The sequence below is a fragment of the Larus michahellis genome, chromosome 14 (genome assembly GCF_964199755.1).
Source record: "Larus michahellis chromosome 14, bLarMic1.1, whole genome shotgun sequence".
NCBI lineage: Eukaryota > Metazoa > Chordata > Aves > Charadriiformes > Laridae > Larus > Larus michahellis.
Window position 1 is genome coordinate 13,955,698 of NC_133909.1, and position 6,021 is coordinate 13,961,718.

Consider the following 6,021-nt stretch of genomic DNA (forward strand, 5'->3'; position numbering starts at 1 on the left):
CTTGGACAGGATCGTTTCCTCTCCAGTTCCTTCAGACAAGCAAGTAACGTATATCTGGTGTATATCTAGTGTCACTGACTCCTATTTATTGAGTTTTATAACCATGGCATCTTTTTGTAGACACCACTGTATTTACCCTTAGATTTTGTATTGCCCTCAAGCATCTGCCCTCTCCTTCTGAAACCCAGTTTGTAAGTGCTACGTGACAGGGTCAGTGCTGGGAAGGTTCAAGCATTAAAGCACACCCAGCCCCACCATCCAGTGACAAAACTTGCTGGTCCTCATCCAGGACCAGATAAACCATCAGTTTTCCACTGGGATCCACAGGCTCCAAGAACGCGCGGGAGTTCACAAGCGATGATCTTACATTCGCCAGAGCCCGATCGAGTTTGCTGGGCTTGGCGTTAGGGCTTTCTGGTGGCTCAAAACCAGTTGCCTTTGCATCTTCCCCTTGAGGGATCCTTTATATTCTGAGTCCTTCCTGGGAGGGAGACCTTCGGGCTCACCAAAATCGCTGATGCTCGGAGGAGCGAGGGCTGTCCCACACGGGTGTGTTGTTTAGTGTGGTTAACTCTGTACAGCATCATGAGACGTCCCTGTCCCCGAGCAGAATTTTCCTTTGTACTGATTGAATACAGAATTATTCAGTTTATAAATTAAAATGTCTGCCTATGTAAGCAGAAGACGTGAAAAAAAACTTCGCGCCTCCCTCAAGGCCCCAGCAGGTTTAGCAGAGTCTAGGGGCGAATTAGAAAAGTAATTATTTTAATTCATTGGAGAGATTGTCATCTTGTGGCTGCATTTGTGAGCCTGGGAGTTCGCATGTTCACCCAGTGAGCATAAGCCCTTCGTAAGTGCGGGACTGCCAAAAGAAATCTGTCAAAAGACGTGCTTGCTGTTGGTTCAGTAAACGCTGGTTTGGGGCAGGAAAACGCGGTGCTTGGTGAAGCACGGGCAACGGTGGTTGTGCCACCGGGTGGTGTTGCTGCCCCTCTAACAGCGCCCGGTGTGGCAGCAGCTCTCGGCATGGATGGCTACAGCCTCGAGGTGCAAGTATCACACCTTCACTGGCTGGGAGAAACTTCTCCAGAGCCTCTGCGGCACGGAGACATGAGCGTGGGGGGGCAAGCTGCGGAGCCCAGCCACCCTGCGAGGTCCTTCTCCCCATAGCATCACCCACGGCTGATGTTCTCCACGGCAATAAATGCTCAGTAAATACATGTAGTACCCCCTTAGGACACTTACTCAGCGTTTAAACACCTCTCCTAGTCATCTGGCGTGGTTTCACCCGACCTTAATCTCTGTTACACCACATCCTTCCCTCCTCGGATGGCACCGCTGGTGCCTCCTTCGGTCTCTCCCCCACCTCTATTTCGGTGCTGGCCTCCCGCTGTGTTCTTTCCGCATCTGTTGCTTGGATTGCAATAAATTAAAAGTGGAATTTGAGGATAAACTAGCAATTAAATTAGAGGTTTAACCCCTATGAGACTAAAGTCCTTAAACTTACCTGACGGTCGAGTCAAGCCGCTCACGGGCCCATAGGAAGGTAATTGCTTGTCTGACACTTTGCAGAAAATTGTTTGCACTTAGAAGCGTAAAAAAAAAAAAATCTCTCGTTTTGCATGAATGACTAATTGGTGTCAGACTCTCTGTGCACGCGGCTGTGTCTGCTTGAACTACAGTGTTAGAGCAAATTACTGGGATTAAGGGTTAAATAAACACCCGGCACTGCCTGATCCACGCACAGTTCGCTGCTCCCAGCTGCTGCTCAGGACTGCAGCGGGCTGACGCTTTTTCTGTCCCTGCCACAGCCTCCCACGCGGAACACATCCCTCCCAGCAGCCTGGGTGCCGTATGGAGTTCACGGCTCCGGGAGGGATGGGTGGTAACTGCAGAAACCGCATGTGGGAGGCGAGCGAGCCCCCCAACCTGCGCAGCTCAGGGAAGGCTGGTCAGGAAGCCGGGCGCCCTGAGACCTTCTTGGGGAAGTCCTGGGAGCCACCCTTCCCCTGTGTGTTTGGGGTTTTTTAAATCAAATAGCCCCTCTGTAAGCCCAGGGAGGGGTTGTCTGGCCTGTATCTCCCGGGACATGAAAGCCCCTCTCTGCCAGCACCTCCCCTCCCGCCCTTAGGACACGCTCTCCTCCTTGCGCCCTCCCACCACGTCGTTCCTGTGGCCCTAGGTGAGACGGGGCCCCAGTGCGAACAAGCTCCATTTGCCCATTAGTTAGGAGTGTCCTGAAAACCCTTGTTGAATCATGAGGTACAGCTGCAAGAGGTTCGTTAGAGACCAATTGTGGGCAGTAATTAAGTAGCTAGGAATAACAAGGCTGTGCTGGGTCGTGTTTTCCCTCACTCAGTTGCTGCTAGAGCAACTTGTGGCTCCAGAGCTTGCTCTTGCCCAGTGGAAAAAAATATCTTTGTATATATAAATCTACATATAGGCACAGCTGAGATGTCCTCCAGTGCTGGTCCCCCTGCACCCATGTTGCTGGTGGACACAAGGAGCCACCGGGAAGGTTAAGGTAAGGCAAGAGCCCTCGCTGGGCAGTAACCCCCTCCCAGCAGGGACCAAGAGCACCACTGAGCTCTCTTGGCTGCTGGTGAAGCTGCTGCTGTGCTGAGGTGAGGCTTGGGCAGGTGTTTTGTGGCAACCTGGTCCTGTCTTGCCCAGGAGGATGGCACGGAGCTGCTGCTTGGGTGGGCTGGGGGAGACTAAATCCCGACGGCTGGGGAAAACCCAGATGGACCTTGCTGTTGCCTCCTCTGGACACAGGACTGAAGACCTGTGCCCTTTCATCAGCTTCGAGCAGACAAGCTCCAAAGGTGTCGTGTGAGGGTGGGTTTCAGCCAAGTGTCACCGTGGTGGGGTAAAGACCCGACTCAGGTGCCACGTACGGGATTCGAGGGTTTCTAGCACACAGCGTTCTGCTCGCGAGTCTTCGTGTTGCATAATTCATGCTATTTGTTAGAGTTTTGTCTTCGTTTAGCCAAATGTGAGTTAGCCCCATGGGCTATTCAAGGTGTGCTAAGAAATTAAATAGTCTTATTGGTCCCTGCTGACAGCTTGTTAGCTGGGCAGAGCTGGCGCGTCCGTGGTGGGGATGCTGTGTGAACAGGCAAAACGTTCACCCAAGTAAATACCCCTCCACTAATGAGAAGTAGCTGAGAGACATTTATTTTCTTTTTCTTTCTTCTTCTTCTTCCTTCTTTATGAGATTTATTTATTTACTCCTAATTTTGTTTTTCCCACCACAAAAGATTGACATACACATCTGGCTAGAAAAAAACCCTAGGATTTTCCTCCTCACTTTTCCCGTCTAGTTTTAGGCCCCCCTGGTGGGGTGTCCTTCTCCCTGCTGCAGCATCCCTTGCTGCACGGGCCGGGTTGCTCCACCATCCCTCCTCCCCTGAGAACCACCTCAGCTCTTTAACTGTTCTTTCTGCAAACCGGCAGCACCACAGCCGTGCTGTGTGCGTTAAAGGGGTGGCCGCTGGGGCAGGGAGCGGGATGTCCCCAACACCCCGGCTGCTCCACGGGTGCCACCCCACGTGCCCCGCCATGGCTGGGGTGCTCCACTGACCTTTTCTCCATCCACCACGGGGTTTCTGCCTATCGCTGTTGTGTAGATAGCAAATTGCAACTGTTCCCATGGATACAGTAGATTATAGAAAGGGAAGAGCTGCCTCTTTGCTCTGTCTTTGTGTATGGTTTTGTATACCTTAGATTTTGGATGGTGGTGACCTCAGCGGGCAGTGGTTATAATGGGCAGGTGATGGCTGCAGCAATTACCCGGTGTATCTTTAATTGCAAACCAGCCCCTGGGTGTAACCCAGGAGAGGAGAGGTGGTTCTGGATGGCATGGGACTGCCCATCGTCTGACCCTCCCCGTGGCTGCAAAATATGCGTCCAGATCACATTGATTTTTGGTGAAGGGCACTGCAGTGCTGAGTACGCTGATAAACTGTGCCCACCGTGTCCCTGTGGGTGGCGGAAGGGCCTTTGGCCGGTCAGTCACGCCGGCTTGTGTCACAAATGAATCCAGTGAAAAGAGGGGTGGATGAAGAGGAGACGGCGCTGTCAGCGTCGCCCTGGTGCCCACCTGTCACCCTGGTGCCCCCCCCGTGGCAGCTGTGGTCGGTGTGTAGCATCACGGTGCCAACGTCCTGTCACACCACTTCATCTCTGAGTCTCTGGCCAATTCACTCTTCAGTAGGGGAAAAACTGGGGGGTTTTATTATTACAATTCGCAACGTGGGAAAGCAGTATTTCAACCAGAAGATCAGCCCCGCTCGACTGTGTTGCCAGACTCCTCTCCCAAGGGCTGTATTTGAGGAATACATTGGCTCTAACTGGATATTTCCAAGCCCTGAGCAGTTTGTACCACGCTGTTCTGCAGGCGCTGTCTGGCATTTTTAATCAAACCACCTCAGAAATCCCAAGCCTCCCCCTCCCTCTCCGTTTCCAGTGAAAGGAGAAGGATTCACACCCAAATTGTGATTAATATGCCTTGAGAATCTGCAGCACCAGCATTCAAGGTTATTCCCCAATAAGCCATCAGTTTTGTCATCGGCTCCCAGTAAATCTTCCGGCTGTGATGAGATGCAGCTGCTCTTAGTCTTTAACGTTAGGGCAGTGTGAATTCATTTTTCTGAGAGGCAGTCCCGGTGTGAGTGGGGTGCAGAGAAGGTGTTTGGTGGTTTGGACTCATTCGGGTCTGCAGCCGCTTAAACTGCGGCTGCTGGAAGGGCTGCGGCAGCCAGTGCCTTTGGGTTTGGTTTAAATCACTCATTTTGGAACAAAGTCCATATTTGCCCCAACAAGTCCCCGCTACCACCAAGCACCTGTAAATCCGCATGTAGACAAATCCCCAGACCTGGGCTTCAGCTCTCTGTCCCTAATCAGCAAAGCGCGTAGGCACGGGTTGAAACCCCTTGGACTCCAGCAGGATCCATATCAGAGCGAAAATTAAGCCCAAGAGCAGCTCTGCTGAACAGAAGCTGTCTGCGTCGGCATGTTTAAAAGCCCCTGGTCGTGGGCTCCTGTGATAGAGGAGCTGGGAGGCACAAAAGAGGAGATAGTAGAGAGGCATGGCCATACGTTTCTCATTTTCCCATAGTGATAACGTCTTTAATGAGGTGCGTGTTGACGAGAATAGACCCCTGAGGGCCTCGCATCTGCCTGGCATCTTGACACACGCCAGCTTCCCGCTGCAACTTCAGGGGGAAAACCTGCCCAGAAAGCTGAAAGGTGTTATTTAATTAATAACAGCTAATTTGAATAAGTACTGGAATGTCGCTCAGCCTGTCTGGAGGTGAGCTTGGTGAGTTCGCCTCCACGGGGAAACGGGACGTTTCGGAAGCCAGGGGACACCATCGGTGTCATGCACAGGAGCAAGGAGCAGCGGTGTCTCAGCGTGCTGTCGTGTCAGCGCAGGCCAGATCCTGCTCGTTTCTTTGTATTTACTAAGTAAATTTACTTAATGTATTTACTAATGTATTTACTAAGTAAATCTATGATACTTAGATTTAGCATAACTGAGTGCTGTGTGGGCCCCAATGCTGGTTTAATCTGTCTGCGGCTCGGCTCACCAAAGGCTGCGGAGAGTGAGGGGATAAGCGAGACATCCCGTGGCACTTACGGGGCTGCATCGTGCCCAGAAAACATCTTACGCTGAAATAATACGGCTTTGAAAGCTGCCTTGCATCAGTGCTGGACAAGTTCAAATATCTGAGTGAAAGCTCTTATTTATCCTTGAAAAGCAAATTGTGTTTTACTTTAGCGGGAATTCCAGGGTCTGTTTCCCGAGAGAGCATCCCCAGTTCCTGCTGTGGCTAACGAACTTCGGAATGACCGTTGTTTGTCCAGGACAATAGGTTTATATATTATTTAGTATTATTATTCATAATTTAGATAAACAGAGAAGGTCTCTCTAGCAGTGCAGAACATGTACATGTAAAATCCCCGTCAAATTATTTATTTCCATATAAATTATGTACTGTCAAAACTGCTCTACTGATC